General features: G+C 41.7%; 1 protein-coding gene across 1 annotated transcript in view; it reads right to left on the bottom strand.

The window, feature by feature from the left end:
- Window positions 1-5,955: 5,955 nt before the first annotated feature.
- The window catches only part of atad1a (ATPase family AAA domain containing 1a), a 28,984-nt gene continuing 14,902 nt past the window's right edge, over window positions 5,956-20,037 (bottom strand). Inside the window, exon 11 of the mRNA XM_080765947.1 lies at window positions 5,956-6,053. The gene's annotated coding sequence lies outside the window, so the exon portion shown is untranslated. The remainder of the gene's footprint in view (window positions 6,054-20,037) is intronic.

Here is a 20,037-nt window from a genome sequence, read left to right as displayed (position 1 = left end):
ATTGCACTCTTCTGATATAACTGAACTGAGAATGTAGCCTTGATCCACACTTTTCCACCAAAACATCCACTATAAATAAAACTGTAAACATGTCAATTAAAGGCTAATCCAATTGACATATAGTATGACATGAAATATCAACATCTGCCTGCAGTCACTGTGATTAGCTGCAATTTGTAACTCTAGATTTTTTTATAATGGGATGAATCTAGAGTTGCAATACCATTGACTCCCCACTCATCCAATTTGCGTTTGCTATATGCTTGTCTTAAATTACGTTAAACTCACCAACATTGCAGCTGTAGTCCAAGCTTGAATTAACCTCTTTCAATCTGCCGAGCTTGTTTTTCAGAAAAATCCCCCGTAGACATGTTATGAGCTACTTTCTGTCAAGAAATTTTGTGCAAGTAATTGCGTTTGGAGGCGCTCGTTTTTATGAAGGGGTCGCGCTGCTGCCTCCTGCATTATGTGCAAATGCGAAACAGATGGCATGCAGGGCCGTTCAGTGACTTACGACGAGTGCTTCCAAACTCCAACACTTAGTCTTAGATAAAGAATGACTTGCACAGAATTTCTTGACAGAAAGTAGCTCATAACATTTTTTATGAAAAACAAGCTTGATAGATTGAAAGAGGATAATTCAAGCTTGGACTACAGCTGCAATGTTGGTAAGTTTAATGTTGTTTAATACAAGCAGATCACAAGCGCAAATTGGATGAGTAGGGAGTCAATGGAGGGTATTGCAACTCTAGATTCATCCCATTATTTAAAAAAATCTAGAGTTGCGAATTGCGGCTAAGTGTCTGATATCAGTTGGTGTGACTCCTTGAAGGGACTGGCCCTTACATTTACTCCATAAGGATTAAGGTGATACTTATAAAGTTGCAAATTAACAGCTGCAATTATTTGCTTCTATTCTTATGTCTGGAGGCAGTTTTCTGTATTTAGTATCCTGCTAGACTGCTGCAAGGTCATTTTCTTTGTAATGCTTTTTAACATCAAAGGAACAGTACACAGCAGTCCACTTAAAAGGAAATAATCTAGGGAACTCTTATAACCACATGATCCCTATGGTTGCTATTCTTGGTTCAATAAAAGTTTAGATTAACAAGCTCGAGCTACGAGCTTGTACTGTAGATCAGCTACAGTATTTTTCATTAAGATATTTAGTGTTAAGCCTAAACAGAAGGGGGCCTAATAGAGCCCTGGGCTGGGCACTCTGGTCAACTAAGGGCATTTTATTCCACCTAATTGTGAATATTTCCATCAAAGCTCATTATTAGAGTTAAGTTGAGACAATTCACCTTGCATTTGCACACAAGTTCATGAGACCCACTGCCCAAAATGTCCTCCCACTAGAGGATTATAACGATCATTATTAAGCTCTGGTGTGTGTGTGCGTATGCAAGCTTTCCCCTCAAGTGCATGTGTATTGAAAAACAACTTAATTACCTGGGAGATCTGTAAGTCTTGCCATTTCAGCTCACCATTTTAACAAGGCCATGCATATATTGTGGCATACTGGCATGAGGCATCGACTGAACAGTCGATATGTGTTTAAAGCAAGCTGCAAAGTGCAAGCTGTAAATGCCATGCCTCCTCCTACCCAGGTCTCCCATGTGGGAGACAAAACTTCTAGCGCTCTTCCAAGAGGGAATGCCTGCTTGCTTGGCCAGGGGATATATTGTGCTTATGAGCTTCAGGCAGTACTACTTATGAATCTTTAGGGTATGTCCAACCCAACATCAGGGCATAAACTTCTTCATGGAAAAGTAGCCACACATTTCATATTTAAAGGGCATTATCTCCCACAGACCCGCACAAACTGTAGATTAAACATGGTTCATGTAGGAAATGCTCAAATGCTCTACAACTGAACCAATAGATTATTTGCAACATTAACCCATTTGATTAGCTCAAAATGTGGTCCTGAATGGACCAGGCTCTTAAAATGTTAACTTGTAACCTTAACCTTATACTAGAGACCAAATCTAAACATGGACCAAATCTGAACTGGTGAAAGTAATGGATTGGATATCATGCAACAATAATGAGGGAATCTCCCATCAATGTGAAACGGAGGTTTAAAAAAGGTTTAATACCTTATACACATCCTGTTTCATTTGACATTTTAGTCATTCAGCTGACACTAAACATTAATCCAACTGAAGCTTGCTTCCTGAAATTCCCCTTGAGAATTCCCCAAATAGAAGATTTGGCATGGTATCATCAAGGCGAGAACCAATAAGGAATTAGGTTCTCATGACAAAAAAGGCAACACATTGGATATACTAAAACATGAATGAATCTAAAAAAAATCCATTCTGTTTTGTAGAAGGGTTTCAGAATTTACATTCAATTACTGGAATTATCTGTGACGGTCTCGCCACTTCAATGCAGCTCTATCAAAAGTAGGGCAAAAACACCATGCAGTTTGACAAGACAGTATTGTACAACATTTTACCATACAGTGTAAAAGTTAGAATATAAGTGTAAACTTTACACCATGCACATGCTGTTTGTCTGACTCTGAATTAAGTTGGTCTACATGTACAGTATACAGCAGAGGTTCCCAACCACTGGTACTATAGTACCACTGGTGGTACTTGAGCCCCCGTCTGGTGGTAAAAAGAAGAAATAAGACAAAAGTGGAATGATATTATTATTTATATAAACAGTTCTTCTGACAAAGCAATTGGTTGAAATAGGCTCTCCAGCCGTGCTGAAATGAGCATGACAGCACACCTAGCCGTTAATAGAAGATTTGAGGACGGATTAATCACATTCAAAATATTATCAGTTGTGCTGATTTAGGATAAGTTTTGTCAGAGCAGCAGCAAAATTGGCTCCTGTGTTAATAACTGAATAGGATGGGGCACGTCTACGCTCCTGTATTTTAACATCAGTTGTTATTAAGGTGGTACTTGGAGAGCCAGATATTTTCTATGGTGGTACGTACGTGGTATAAAAAGGTTGAAAACCCCTGGTTGGTATACAGTATAGTGCCTATAACCTATATCCTAAGTGCAATGTGGGTTAAATTCAGCCATGCTGTACACCAACGGTGGAGGCAACCACGTACGCAGAGCACGAACCTGCTCATCGGGAGCACTTTCTTGCTCATGGACATTATACCAGGAGAATCTAGGAGATATAGCTGATGCCCCCCCTTTCATCTGACAAATCTGAGACCGGTTTCCCCCACACATGCACACACACACACACACACACACACACACACACACACGCAGGGACACAGACACGCAGGCAGGCTGTGTCTAATTATTGGAGTGTACGTGCTACCCTATGGTTGCAAAATAATGAGATGGGTGAACCAATAGGATCCACCGCCTGTTTTCGTTCCACACGCCCCTCTAGACCAGGAATCACACAGGCTGGGCCACACGCCCCTCTAGACCAGGAATCACACAGGCTGGGCCACACGCCCCTCTAGACCAGGAATCACACAGGCTGGGCCACACGCCCCTCTAGACCAGGAATCACACAGGCTGGGCCACACGCCCCTCTAGACCAGGAATCACACAGGCTGGGCCAGGCTAAGTGGGACTGACAGCATGTGTGTGCCAGTACTGTATAGTATGTGTGTTGAAGTACAGCTGAGTGCTTTAGCACTGTCCAAACGAGTTGCGGAAGCAGTCAATCTTCACCTGCCTCCTGTCACAGTGAATTGTTGCTGACACAGGGCTACACAAATCTGCGGTTTTCCTCAGCCTAACAACTGTTCTTCTAACTCTGCCTCAATATTGATTCATACAATTAACCATTATTAACAACACCATACAATCGCTCAGCTGTGGTGTCAAAAACGAGAAAGTTTTAAGATAAAGCTTGATTCCCTGATTAAGACAAAAATCCCTGCTAATCCAGATTCCCTGCTAGAGGCACCTTTTCTCTTTAGCTCTAAAGTACTAATGATGATATACTGATCCACATCGTGCAATCCCACTGATTTACATTACAAAATGTAATATTAAAAAAAAAAAAAAAACATACGTTAAAAACACAAGTAGAGGTACTAATTTAGCCTACTGGCAAGTGTGCACAAAATATCTAATTGCAGCTGATCGGTCCAGTGGTTTGAGATTCACTCCGTTCACACAGAGAGAGACAGGAACACAAACAAACCCTCAGCTATCCTCCTGCAGAGCCATGGCATAAGAATTATAATTATTTCCTGCCTTAATAAGGGGAAACAACCGAGAAATTATATGCAAATTCTCAGCTTTAAGTCACACATACACGCGCACACACACACACACACACATAGATGCCTATGCAAGCACAGCAAGTGTTATGTGACATTTCAATACTCTGGTAATGTGCCACCAAACTGTAGCTGAGTGGCTAGAGAGGATGTTTGGTAATTGGAAGGTTGACTCACCCGGCATACTGTATCAAAGTGCCCCTGGGACAGACATCCAGCCCTGTGTGCTCATAGCCAGATGGCTTTGATGAGCACACAGGGTAGTGTACACAGGCCACAGGGTAGTGTGCACAGTAGTAGTGTTACATGTCTGTCAATCAATAATGCAGCAAAATACTAGGCCGGCCTACTCTTGGCTATGCACGTTGGGAATTTTGCTTTGCACCGCTGCTTTCGTTCGCTTCCTTCACTATGACCATAACCTCGGAGACCTAGACAAGAAATGTGGCATATGATCGCGTGGCCCAATAACAGTGCAGAGGGTGTCGTTCCAAATTTGGTGACGTCGGTGTTCTCCGCTGTGTTCTGCTGGGGAGGGCAGGGAAGGGAAGGGAAGGTGGGCACATAGGTTGGTAAACCAAAAGGGAGCCGGTGTCTGTTTCCAGCGCTAGTTTGATCTGCCCCTCTATGCTAAGAAAAGCTCGGATACTTTACTACTTTCAGGCTACAATGACCACAGCTATCGTTCTTTCTGTTCAATTGCACGAGCAACCACTGGTCACACTACAAGATCAATCGGAAGATCAGGGAAGCAGTCTGAATCATTCAGAAGCACAATGCCAGGGGATGATTTATTCATTTAGCGCTCTATAGCTACCCAACTGGGTTTCCAACCAGTACATTTTGGATAGGGCCATTCAAGCCGCAAGCGGAGCCTGCAGCACCACCGTTCCCCTGTAGGTGGAGTCTGGTGCAACGCACAGATCCTGAGCAGGGGTGGACCTGGTGAGACGTAGGAGGCGCCCGGACAGGAGTCAATCCACAGAGCCTAGTCCTTCGTCACACCAGACGTCCCAGTCCCGGCAGAGTAGTTTTGGAGTTGCAGATTGTGTGACCCTGGTCTTTCCCTAATGGGACTGATCGTGGGTAGTTACTGGGACGTAAGTTGGGACTTGATCACCCTGGCTGGGTCACCTGCGAGACCCGAAACCCCAATGACCTTAGGATACATCATATGGATTCTCAGGCATTATCGAACAAATTGCAGCAGAGGTTTTGAGGCAGGTTATTCCAAAGAGATAATGATATCTAAATGATATATAAATAAAATATCTCTATAAAACATAGATTTTTGGGGGAGGTAATACAAACTGGATTACTGGAACCTCTAGTGTTAAGATCATGCACAGTATTACTAAACAATTTGTCTTAAACAGGAGTGAGGAGAGGAGATACAGTATGTAAGAAGGCATACAGTAGCAGCTTTTCCCATGTCCATCAGCAGTGCTGCTAACAACCATGCTGATGGATTGGGCATTCAAAATATGTGTGTTGCCTGTGTTACAAAGTTGCTTTCAAACAATGGACAGTAATGGACAAAGCCACATAACTTTAAGATGACAGCAACATCCCACACAGTATTTTAATGATGCAAGAAAAATAAAACCTTACCGACAGACCAGACTATTTGGAAAGTTGATGAAAGCGTTTACATTTTGATCTACTGTTTTATGAGAAGATAATTGTGCCACTCAGGGAACTGGCTTTGTATTCCAACAGTCATCTCCGCAGGGGGAAGACATCCACTCTCAATTTTCTCCATGGGGCCGCACAGCAAGAAATCCTCTGTGAAGCCTTGGGTTTTCTCAAATGCCACCAGCCCCACTCTCTAATGTGATGAAGACACACAAACACAAATGGACCAGTTGTACAGTAGTAACAGTACCAACTAGAACTGCACTCTGTCGAGTGCATACTTGCTTGTTACACACTAGTAGGCCATGAATGGCCAACTAGTGTGCAAGCAGAGCGCGCAAGTACTTTCGCCCGCTATAAACTGTCAAATCTCAGTATCTCTGTGAAGGAACGTTTGAAATGTATAATTATTAGGTGTAACTATTTCGCTACCTACCTACTTTATGCATGTAAAAAACTAGTATTATTAAGTATGGTTCAAGTTTCTATCTATAAAAGAAATACAGTTTTATCGATTTTGAAATATTCTGGATCCCTTTTTAGTTTCTCAAAGAAAAATAAATCATTCATATGTGATGAAAAAAAGGTATATAAAGTGAATTAAAATATGTTATCACGTATACAGTATAATTATTTTATTATTTATTGTAAATTGTCAATTGTTTTAAATGCATTTCATCTTGGACTATAGTGATATTAATACTAAATCATGATCAGAGTAATAGGTGTCTCTAACTTCCATTTCTGTAATAATACTTTCACATTTGTTAAAATATACATGATCTAAAATACTTAATAGCTTAATCTTGACATGAAGGTCTTTACACTTCTACCTTTCTCACTATATTGGTCTTCATTGAAATCTCCTATTATCATAATTGCAGAAGTCGGAGATGATAGATACCAATTACTCTCTGGCATTGGGTCCTTTAATCCACATATTTCTTACGTCATCATTGAGAGCTAGTTATACATATACTATGTATATGCATATGTAATTTGTAAGTTGATTAGCGGTATACTGTGGTTACTTTGCGCCACTTTCCGTCCCAGCCAACCCGCCACTTTTGATGCGTATGCACCGTCCCAGCAAATTGTGCCTGATACAGCAGTGGTGCCAGATTACATACATGTATACACAGGAGCATTACCTTTAATCCTCCCAACACTAAAACATATCGTCATTACGTCACCATCGAAAACCAATTACACTCTGGCATTGGGTCCTTTAATCAACATATTTCTTACGTCATCATTGAGAGCTAGTTATACATATACACACCATGTAATCTGGTCCCAGCAAATCAGGCACAATTTGCTGGGACGGTGCATACGAGCCGGGCGAAACTATTACTTGCGCGCTCTGCTTGCGCAAGTAATATGCATGCTTGGGGGTCATATTTGGAATTTGGCCCTCTCAGGAGAAATCGGTATTATCGTTTATATTTTATTGTATGTCCACAAGGCCAGATTATGTGTGTCCATGTGTCCATGGAGAGAGAGCGAGTGCATTCTCCGGCAGCGGCGTCAGACGTGGCGTTGCCACCAATTTCCGATAACAGCCGCGGCAGTGTTTCCGCACCTAACCCTAACCTCACAGGTAAGCCACGCATGTGTTTTAACCGACAACGCATGTCGGGAGCCACGGGTGAGTCCATGCATGCATGTGTCTGGCCATGCATGTCGGGAGAGCAGAGGAAACACTGTTATCGGCAGTTGCCGCACCTGGACCGCCGGCTGCCGCATGGACCGGCAGTGGAGGAAACACTGCCACGGACTGGCAGTGGAGTGTCATAATACCACCCCCCGCGGCAACATCGCGTCTGACACCGCTGCAAGAGAATGCACTAGCTCCTTCTGCTGCACAGGCCTAAAAATCTAGGCAGAGTCCAGCCTGGCACCAACCTGACAACACCCGAGCCAATTTAATCCCTCTCTGACGTGCCCTTTCTCTGATGTGCACTCACTTGCTGTCTGATGTATGCAAACAGTAGGCTGCTTGTATTATAAGAGCACTGAGCATCATTGACTGTTAATTCATTGACACACTTGGCATGTGTGGCTTTGCTCATGTGATTATCAGATAATCTGAGTACCGAGACACAGGTCTGATATCACATTTGATATCTCGGATTATCTGTGCACCAAGACACAGCTCTGATATCAACAACCCCCCAGAGCAGAGCCAAAGATACAATAATCCATGAACAACAATACACAGTAATAACACATCAACACATGATTCAACACAATTAATCTACGTACACAATTGCAAACAATGCAATAATATCCCATAACCCATGGACTATAAGAACTACAGTGAGGAGGCCGGGTAGGAGGGGGAAATTTTCACAGACGCTGCACAAGCTGCTTGTCAGCTGATTTAAAGAAGCAGTATGAATTACTATGGGGAACTATATATATATGATAACCTTCTGCCTTCCGTGCCTCAATGAACTATCGCTACGCTTGATTTCCACATTGTGAGTGCTGTGGAATGCATAAAGTACCAGGAGAGGTTCAATTCACTGGTGAATATTGTTGCACAGTCGTACTCCATTTCACCCTGTAGCTTTTCCGTTTCCTACCACAGAGACTGGCAGAGATAATATAAATCAATAACATTTACTAAATGGGTTAGGGTTAGGGTTAGGGTGTGTATTTAAAAACTATGAATGACAAGAGGTCATCAGTATAGGCCAAGGGTATGTTTAAGGGAAGTAAAATTATAGATGGACTATTTTTGGCATACAACATTGTTGAATGACGGATCATACAGTACATTAGCAAATAATCATTCATGTTAAAGGTTTCAGATCAGTGAAAAGTTTATCTTATCTAATGTGGACCTCCCCCACAGAAACATTATGCCCACCTGTCTCTCACACGCGCGCACACGCAGCACCGAAGAGAGAGAGAGAGAGAGAGAGAGAGAGAGAGCTGTAAGTACTGTCAGGGGAGGGTATAAAGAGAAAGGAATTCTGTAGTCAGTGCTCGGTGCTTCTTCCAGATGGCTCATCATCATACAGATTGGCTTTGATTTGAGAATAAAACATGGGACATAACTGCAACAAGAATTGTTGAGGAAGCTGTTATGACATTAATGAACCTATTTGTTTGGTGCCATATTTTGTATTCTATTCTTTGTGGTACAGCAATATAATAAGACAGCCGTGCATTTCTATTGTGACACAGGGTGCATCATGGATGGAAACTGTAGGTGGTTTGCACTGTTCTCCTGTGGCAACCGAAATCCTCTATATACGTGTTTTTGTTAATATAATAATGTGTAATAATCAGCTTGCATAATTTAGTCCACTCTTTTTATACTCATGCAAGTCATAATATTCTTTATGTCAAGTGATATGATATGAATATTATAGTTATACATAATTATGCAAGTTATTATGAATGTGTATAACTATAGTTTTATTATAAGCAGATAAGGAATTTGAAGTTATAACACGGGACGCATTGCGAACACAGGCCATTTGTGTTTGTATAGATAGTCCACCGCGGTGGATTTGAACCCCTAGACGTGGTGCTAGTCAGGTACTTCACCTATGCACAGGTCAAGCGTCCCTTGACTCCCTTCCATGGAATACTTTATTGGGTTTGACAGCCTACGGCTGCAGTTCTTCTCCTAAATAAATTATAAGATAACCTCACCAATCAATCGCAAGGTTCACCGACTCTATTGTGAAGGGAAGCATCATTGCGAGTGAGTGCAGATCTTTTATTTGAGATCTGAGTTGATCAGATCCCTGCACATGGCTCCAAGGGAATACATGATTGTCACCATCAGTCGTATAAATTCCAGCGAAACAGATTCCTATGCAACTAGAAGGCATAAGGTTCCATTAAATAATATATTGATGCATACTGTACTGTCTAGTGTACTGACTCTACTGACTTCCAATCCGTGCAACAACCGTGTCTGGTCAAAGAGCAAGACACATGAACAAACTACCTCTCAGTTAGCCTGGCTTTAGCCTCGCAATTGTGAAATTAAATGAAAATTCAGGCCGAGTGTAGACAGTGTAGTGTAACATTGACATTGAGTAACAATCTCAGTATAAAGAAAAGTCAATCTTGAAAGTGAAATGCAGAATTAGTTGTTTGTCATTTACAATCACATGTTAAAAGCATGAGCAGATGCATTGCATAATAATAATATATTTGTATTCAAAACATAAAAAGTACAGAAAAATAACAAGCAGTAAATCCCAGTCATAAATATTCACTGCTTTTTTTCCCGCTTCTCTAAAATATTGCTGTGTGACTGCATTGTACTCCTCAGTTATGCTTGCATTCAATGACACGGACATTCAATAACAGTCCTCCATCTCTGTGAAGCTCTCTCTTGAGAGCTGAAGCTCAATCAACAATGACGGCTAAGAGTACCGTGAGTGGATCAATGCATGAGAGAAAAGGAAAAAATGTCAAGAGAAAAAGCGGGTAAAGTGAAAAGAAGCAAGGCTGAGGTTGCTAAAACGTTACCCAGACTCACTCCCAATTTTCCACCATAATCTGAAAACTGTCAGTCTTGACCTTAGCCTATAGCACTTGGATCTAGTTGACATCCATGCATGGATTTGTTCTTACTTTTTTGTCGTTAAAATGTAGTTATTTATAGACAGATGCTAGTTCCGTACCTAGTATCCTAGTTTTAATGTACCGAGCACTATATGTCTCTCTACATTTAGCCTCGGTACCCAAGCTTTTATTTCATTGGATGTGTTTACTTTGCTTAAGTCACTCTGGTTAAGACTAAGGGCCGATTCATACTCCTATTTTAGAGCCGAATAAAAGTCGGTTCGGCTCTGTAGTGCCTATACAATGTGACGTCATTTGAGGTTCGGGGGGGCGGGTACCGTCCTAAAGTCGGCTCTTCGGTGCTACTGAAAATTTCTGATGAGCCGAAATAATTTTGCCACTACAGCGCCGAAACAGTTGTAAAATAGGAGTATGAATCGGCCCTAAGAGCATCTGCTAATGTGTAAAGTAAATTGTAAAGGATTTTAGTTTCTTCTGAGGCAGGACTATGGAACAACAGTCCTTTTAATATCTTTACAAAGGCAATATGTTTACTGACAGAAAATATGGCATCTAGCACACAATCATATACGTATGGAAAACAATACGAAATGATAAAACACATTTCTCAAGGATCTTTGTAAATGTGACTACCTACATTTGACAACCAACAAGCATCAACAAAAGCATCATATATTGCCATAGTTACAAATAATATGAGCAAGATTCATTATGTTTTCAGTTGTCTCATTATAATTCCTCACTTATGCTTTGCTGTAGGCAAAGCATAAAATAGTCATGCACCAATATTCTGTTCAACATGCAACGCTGTTGTATGCCAACTATAAATCAGGCTTAAAGCCACACTCTGTAACTGAGCTACAGTAATCGAGCAAGGGTAGAAATTGAATTTCGACCTTCAGGCAGTGCCACTTGTCAACCAGTAGCAGTCCTACCAGACCTTTTTCAATAGAAGAGTACTAGAGTAGGGACACCAAATCCAACATCCACAGTTGTTGGTTATATTGTATTAACATATGGGTTATATTCACAAAAAACGTAATTGTTTTATTTTAATGATGTTTGGGAGGCAAGAAACACTTTCCTGGGGTTTTTATGTGGGTCATGTGTTTTTAGATTTTTTTGTATTTCAAAGTGTCTGATGTCAGGGACACTCATGGTCTCACTTCCTTCCTGGACTACTACCTCCTCCTCTCCACAAGGTGGGGTGGGTGCAGTAAAGCATTATGGTCTGGAATCCTTTGAAAGGCCTTTGAAATACTAAAATATCTAAAAACACATTACCCTGCACATAAAACCCCCAGGAAAGTGTTTGTCTCCCAAACATCATTAAAATAAGATCTGGTTGCAAAAGGGGTGAAGTGGCCCTTTAAGGCAGCACCCACCCACTTTTTTTTTAAGTTTAAATCTCCATAATTGACAAGCGTTGTGTAATCCCACACATTTGCTAATGATGGGGAGAAAACATATTCAACACCTAATGTCATAAACAAGTGGAACCCCATTTGCAACCCTGTTTCTCAGAAATCTCTTTCAAGTGCCTATCTGAATATTCATTAGTAAACATACCCAGTTCAAACCATCCCAGAAATGTGCTTGCTTTCTGAGCATAATCATATATATCGTTGGTGCTGTGCAGAAACCCCATATCTCTATATTTTTCATAAATCAATGCCCTACTTCACTAATATCACTGCGTAGATATTTAGTCTGGAACTTCCGCGTGGAAGATTTATTTCCAAGGGGCGGTTACAAACAGCACAGCAAAAGAGCCTCACTTTGAATAGTGGGCTCCGATTGGTCACCCACAACTCTGGGGTGAGCGAAATGCAATTCAGTGCCAGACCAATCTCCCCAGGGATTTTTTTCCTGTGGAAGATTTGTCTGGTTTCCAGGCTACTAATTCATCATACACTACAAGAGTGTTGCACAAAATGGTGAAAATAGCCACAGTAAAAATATTTTTATAATAAACTAGAAATGCACTCTCGAGGTGCCAACTTGCACCTTGCACACAACACAAGCAGAGCGTGCAAGTACTGCTACTAACTAATGTCTATTACAACTGCGTAAACGTACCGTAGTTATGTCACCATCCACAGACAGACAGACAGACTACATACATTTGACACTTTTTCTCAGTGCATATGGAGGACAACACCGACATACATACCCAGCCGATCGCAGTACTTGCGCTCTCTGCTTGTGCAAGTAATGAACAGTCTTGGACAAATGAGTCTTGCTTTCTGAGCATATAAGGCTTATCCGCTCTTACGGATTTATGCTCTACAGCCTTATTTAAATATTACCACAAGAATGCAATCATCACCGCTCCTTTTAAATGTTATGCCTCAGATGAGACGTGTGAGAGTACAATTGCCTGGATGTGCTCATTCTGTTTCTTCCCTTGACAGTTCATTATAATATATATCCATCAAGGCTCTCAGTCTCATCTACAGTATATATACAGTATAGGGTTGTCCCAATCGGATGATCGGAAATCGGGACAGATCACATAATTTTCAAATGATCGGGAATCGGATCGGGAGCCAAAAAACGTGATCGGGACATCTCTAGTATCAAGATTATATCCATATCATGATATTAGACTGGATATTGTCTGTGATTTTGGGATATTGTACTATTGTGATATGGCATAAATGTGTTCTATAAAATATAAATATCGGATCAGAACAAAATCGGTATCGGCAGATGCTCAAAATCAAATGATCGGAATCGGATCGGGAGCGCAAAAGAACTTGATTATATATATATATATATATATATATATATATATATATATATATATATATATATAAAACAAAAGCTGTTGCAAGGTGTCACCATGTCTGTACCTTCCTTAGCACAGAGCAAGACTGCTGCTCACTTTGGGCCCATCTCACAACACCACAGTGCATGGACAGCCTCAAGGAACCTAGCACTGACACAAACAACACCTAGCACCCGCCATCTTCCCACACATCACGCGTCGTGAAATGCATGTTGGGAGGTTTACAGATTAATGTAACAGTTTTCCGTGCAACACCTGCACGCGCCGTTGTCCTGTCTCAAGGAATTTCGGAACAACACGGTCGTCTACCACTTCTCTCCTGCTTCTTTCTACCACCACTGCAATCTACAAAGCCATGCCAAAGTTATTTGCAACGTTTACACTGCTCGCACAGCACTCAATATAATATAACCTTTAACTACGTGGGTGACACACTACTCTCCTCCAACACCTCCTTCGCCGTGCCAGACAAATACAACAGGGTTTTTCGAGTCCCATTCAGCCCAGGATGAATGTTACGTGCGTTAGCGCATGCACTCATGCGGTGTCCACCTCCATTCCCCCTATACAAGAAGCCCCAACCCTGTGCAGTGAGAAGAGGGTCATTGCAGGGGCGTAAGGTTCTTATAACGTCAGTGAGTGCTCCCCAGTCCCGCCCCCAGCCACGCCCCCCCCCCCCTAGCGGTGGAAAAAAAAAGAGTTTTTCAAATGGATTATGGAAGTAAAGCCTGTACTGTACTGTATGCAACATTTATACTCTCTACCTGGCAGCAGAACAAAAGCCACCTTATTAGCATTTGAATGAATATCTGTTCGCCCAACACCTCTTGGCCCAAGCGCCCCACCACCCCCCCGTAAAGGTGTGTGACTACGTGACAACATGACCAGGGGGAGGGGATATTCAGTCTTCATTTCAGTGGGTCATTGCCAGGCGCAGAGTACGATTAATTATAGAGCATGAACGCAACTCTACTGCCCCCACAGTGGGGGACTGAGCTTTTGTCTCAGCCTCATCAGCATGGTTAGAGAAATCTTTTTTTTTACAGGCACTATTGTAGTAAATCCCAAGCAGCTGTGTCAAGGTTTGCAAATAATCTGATTGGATCTAACCTTCCCAGCCATTTCCCAGCCATTTCTCATCTCACGAGGAATCCTGGCTGGTACGGCTGAAAGTGTCTATAAGCTACGAACTTCACCCAGAAGCTGTCATTTTCTATCAATCAGTACACAGATTTCATGATCTGGGAATGTAATATGCAAAGCATCAACAAAACATCCTTGGATGTTATACTTCCTAAACTTCAGCTAAGACGCTTTCCGTTTTGAGTGATTGGTTGAATGAATACTTTATTGACACCATTATTAACAGTCCCATATATATAGCCATTCTTGCGCAGCATAGGTTGGATTCATTGGTGTTATGTTAATTATGACAAAGAGGGTAAGAGAGCAAGTGGAGGAATTGGAGAAGGAAGAAGGGAAGAAAAATAATTGCCAACAAGCCCCAGCTGTTCTTTTGTATACTTATGTTAATTGTACTGTATGAGCTTCACCAACATATCTATGCAAACATTGTAAGATACGATTTAAAGTCAATTTGTGTTGGACACATACTATCTGCTATTTAAAAAAAGAATCACACCCGTGTGAAGTGAGGGGCGCTCTGCTTCACTGCTATTGCCATCAGACACTTTAATAAACCAATTAATCAATCAAGCTATCTCGGCAGGGTGAGACCAAAAATAGCAAAAAAATGAGAAAGCTAAAACATGAGCGAGAGCCACCCCCTGCATTTACGTGAATGTCAGGTCTGATGCAGGACTGCACAGTACAGAACAGAATTGGCTGAATCCGCAGGCAGAGCTGTTGGTGGCATAATAGCAAAAACAGCTGGGTGATTTGGATATGCTACATATTCTAATGGGCCACATGGCTTAGGAACCATTGGTTCCAACGGCTACTTACTACCCGTTCCAAATAATTTCACACAAGTGTGTGCCCTCGTATAGATTATATGGAAGGGGTCTGGGGTTCGAAAAGGAATATAAAAAGGTGATTTGGTCCATAATAGGGGTGTATCATATTTACCTGGAGTCCAAAAATGTGCCCCTGTATTTGCACCAACGAGAGAAAAAGATGGAAAATTAGCTTGGAAGCTTTGTGGAATAGATAAGACTAAGCCAGAAAATAGAATACCCAGAAAACTAATTGAATGGAACGTAACTGTAAAAGGTATATGGGCAAATGAGGGTATACATACAACCAGTAAGACGCCCTAAAGGGCTAGGTCGCGTGCACGCATCCGTCTGAGCCCTGGCTCTATGGCGTGGGGGTCAGATCAACATATGGAATAAATTCTGTACTGGCCATATATAGAGAGTGTACAAGGTTTGATGAGGTCAGATCAACATATGGAATGTCAGAACAGGTCAGCTCCATATATGGAGATCTAAGGGTGGCAGTATCTTGAATGTACAGGGTTTGATGAGGTCTGGATATATATGGAACATGTCTTGAGTGTACAGGGTTTGATGAGGTCAGGTCAACATATAGAAGGTCAAAAAGCAGGTCAACTCCATATATGGAGATCTAAGGGTGGCAGTGGGGGCAGTGTCTTGAGTGTACAGGGTTTGATGAGGGCCCAGGTAGGGCTGGGCCTTAATTATTTGAAGAGGAAGGACGGATGGGGTAGGATCAACATTATGGATTGTCAGAACAGGTCAGCTCCATATATGGAGATCTAAGGGTTTGAGTCAGTGTCGTGATCTTCATACAGTATATGGAGACAGCCATATATGGAGCGTGATACGAAGCGTGATGGACTGACGGCCATATTATATATGGTGGTGTGACGTGTCACGAGGTGTGACGGACTGGCAGCCATATATGGCGACGTGACGATCGACAGGTTTTCACAGTAATCAGCGACCTATGTCCACAGTTTTGTATTGAGTTGTGCTTGAAATGTACTGTAATTCTCCAATCAATCAATCAATCAATCAAACGGTCACAACTCACAATCACAATGCAGTATGTAGAATTGTAGAATGCAAGTGTAGAATTTTTACGCCATGGCCAAAGCTCAAGCAATCCAGAGCAGTGTTTATGTATTTGCGAACGCAGTGAGCACTTACTACCAGTAAAACGTGCAAACGCGGGAAGCGAACGCAGCTGAGACCCTGCAGATCATGTCTGTCTGTCTGTCTGTCTGTCTGTCCCGCTGTTACTGTATATGTGGACCTGGCCCCTTTTGTGCCCATATATGGAGCTGAGTGGACCTGGCCCCTTTTGTGCCCATATATGGAGCTGAGTGATTGCTGATGCAACACACTCCATATTTGGATAGCGGGACAGACACACAGACACACGGACACACAGACAGACAGACAGACATGATCTGCTAGGTCTCATTGCGAACGCAGTGAGCACTTACTATGAGACCTAGCAGATCATGTCTGTGCGTGCGTCTGTCTGTCTGTCCGTGTGTCTGTCCCGCTATCCAAATATGGAGTGTGTTGCATCAGCAATCACTCAGCTCAGTCAGTGATTTGTTTGTTGTGGACCTGGCCCCTTTTGTGCCCATATATGGAGCTATACGTCCAAAACCCAAATATGTACGAGCTGCGTTCGCTTCCCGCGTTTGCGCGTCTTACTCGTAGTAAGTGCTCACTGCGTTCGCAATGAGACCTAGCAGATCATGTCTGTCTGTGTGTCCGTGTGTCTGTCCCGCTATCCAAATATGGAGTGTGTTGCATCAGCAATCACTCAGCTCCATATATGGGCACAAAAGGGGCCAGGTCCACTCAGCTCCATATATGGGCACAAAAGGGGCCAGGTCCACATATACAGTAACAGCGGGACAGACAGACAGACAGCCATGATCTGCAGGGTCTCAGCTGCGTTCGCTTCCCGCGTTTGCGCGTCTTACTGGTATATATGCTCGTCCCCTCAAAAGTAGACCAATCACAGCTCACAGCACTTTGTGTATGATTTGTCACGAAACCTTGGGGCCATAAATAGTGTGCACATCAACAGTGCTAGGGTCCATTATTGATTCTTATGAACTTGTATCTGATATGAAATTGTAAATTCAACACAAATAGCCGTTTGTATATAGGGTTAAAATGGTTAAACATATTTTTAAGCCATATCAACCCTCCCTGGAACCCCTCAAGGACCCATAGGGGTCCCTAGGTCCAACCAATGGTATTGTGTTGTGTGAAGTTAAAGCAATTTCTTGGGATGCTCAGAATTGGAGACTAATTTCATGAATAACTCATAGCTTTGAGTAACTACTCGATTCATAGTGCCTGCTGCAAACACCTTCATTAGAAGTCTCAGTCATAAATATCACCCAAGCATTCATCCACACTGCCACAGAGAAATAAAATGCATCAGCATGTATTGCCATCTATCAAGGCAAAACAGATTCCTCATTAAGTGTCACGTTGCTCCTGATATGGGCAATTTACTCTACCCCATGGGGGAATCAAGAATCCAATTCAACACAGACTTTCAAAGCGCTCCGCCCATCAGGCAGGGTTTGAGGCCTATGAGAAAGATACTTTACCTAGAATTATTTACTGGGCGTCTCTGAAAATGTATACAGTATACTATGATAGATTTGTGTCATGATGTCTAGAAGTATATGGGCTCTGGCCTGGTGGCGAGTCGCGTGTTCGAGTCCCGTTCATGACTTTGCTACATGTCTCTCCCCTTCTCTCTCTCTCTCGCTTTCCTATCGGTCTTCACTGTAACTATCAATAATAAAACAGTTGCTCTGTTTGCATTCTCCCCCCTGGCTGTAAAACAAGATATTTTATAGAGAGATTATTTTGTATCCTTTCTTGGACAGGTTGCAGTCAGTGTTTTACGGTCAGGAGGAGGCCCAATGCATGCAGTTAGTACATTGTTCTGGGCCAGTTTGTTACTTACGCACAAAACTCTAATAAGATTTTGGAATAAATGCATAATTCATTGTCTTTTATGGTCTTTTTTTCCTTAATCTTTTTCAGTTACAGATATTGTAATGTCGTTGATTATTGCAATATATAATATATCGTAAACATAATTTTCTTGTGATATTATCCTTAATGTGGGACAAATATCTCACAGCTATCGTATTGTGAGCTACCCGTTTGGGAATAGATCTAAAAGTTCAAAATACATCATATGTAAACTTTTACACTACAGTAAATACCGGGTAAGCATACTTCTCCACATGAATAAACATTTTATGACAAATGCACACAACCCTCAGCCTGGCTAATTAGCCAGGCGCGAATCAGCCGTTGGCAAAAAATGTGCCTGCTAGACAGTGTGATAACACAACCCTACTATATACCTAGTCAAGAAAGGGTGTGTTTCAGAATAGACATCGCACTCATGGTGTTTTGATTGATTGATTGATTGAAATATTTATTAACAGTTTGTAGAATTACAGTACATTTCAAGCACAAACTTAGATCTGCTAGGTCTCATAGTAAGTGCTCACTGAATTCGCAACAACCACTTGAAGCCCATCATATACATATTTTGGTGGGATATTAGAAACAACGTTAAGAGCATATACTGTAGGTCGGCTAGTTTCTGCATATTTGGTGTTTGTAGACAAAGAAAAAGGCTGTACAAGTTACATAGGCAACTCAGATACAGTTTACCAATTTTAAAGTGTTATGTGGTTATAAAAAAGGACTCTGCTCCACCGATGTGGGTTTGTGTTAGTTGCCGTACTGGGCAAAGAGAAGCCTATTCTGTTTCAAAGAATGGTGGGTAGAAAACTAAGCTTTGGATTGAATGGCCTCCAGTTAAAATCGCCGGCCCGCACCAGCTAGAAAATCTATATAAAAAGGAAAGTGAATCAGCATTTGTCCCCCCTGAACAACTACAGTACTACAGAAGAAGACAACCCAAATGTTCCAGTGGAGCTGTTCAATGCCCAGCAGTAGAAAAGAGCTGTGGTTGCTCTGAGCAACCTTTAAGTGTGAATGTTTGTAATAATATGCATGCTAAGCAGAGTGGTGCTTACTTCACTGCCCCCACCACCACCAACAGAAGTACAAAATACATGTCTGCTCAGCAATACCATTACCTAGACAGATAAATGCAATAAAATGTTAAATAATGTATTGAATGTGTCCACACAGATGGATTCTATATTGGAAATATCTAATATAGAGATTAGGATTTTCTGAGCCGTCCAAGGACACAGACTATGAAAGTGTGGTCAAGCCTTATGATGAAAAATGTAGGTTACTTGCGTAACCCTGGTTCTCTGATAATATCAGCGAGGTGTCTCACTTAATGCTGGTTTTAGACAGTGGGATAAGAGAGGCATCAAGAGGCTGAAGGTCTAATTTTCAGGTAATATTACCAGAAAATAAATGTTTACTTTATGAGGCTATGTGCCCTACGCCTTGAAAGGTCCAACACTATATTCCCTTGGAAAATGGGGATAAAGGAAGGACATTTGGAGACACGCCAAGTTAATTTAAGCGTGCCAAAGCAATACAGTTTAACATTATACATAGAATAGTTTAACCCTACACTCTCACTCATGTAAGACAGAAATTGGTACTCTAACTCATTGTTTTTCGTCTTGTTGTAAATCAAAGCTAATGTACTATATGAAATTAGATCGACTTAGTGTCCCTTATCGTGTGTCTCCCAAGCATATGCATTAAAATCTTACAAGAGTGTACTGTGTTCTTACTCATGCTCTCTAGGTCGTCCTCAGACGAGCCCTGCTGTAAGGAATAATATTTGATTGCAGTGGATTAATGATGAAGAACAAACTACCCAAGGCTGGCATAAAGTACTGTTGCCACGC

Source organism: Protomyctophum bolini (assembly GCF_963924005.1).
Source record: "Protomyctophum bolini genome assembly, chromosome: 6".
Lineage (NCBI taxonomy): Eukaryota > Metazoa > Chordata > Actinopteri > Myctophiformes > Myctophidae > Protomyctophum > Protomyctophum bolini.
Note: the sequence above shows the minus strand (reverse complement) of the source record. Positions and strands in the feature narration are given on the sequence as shown.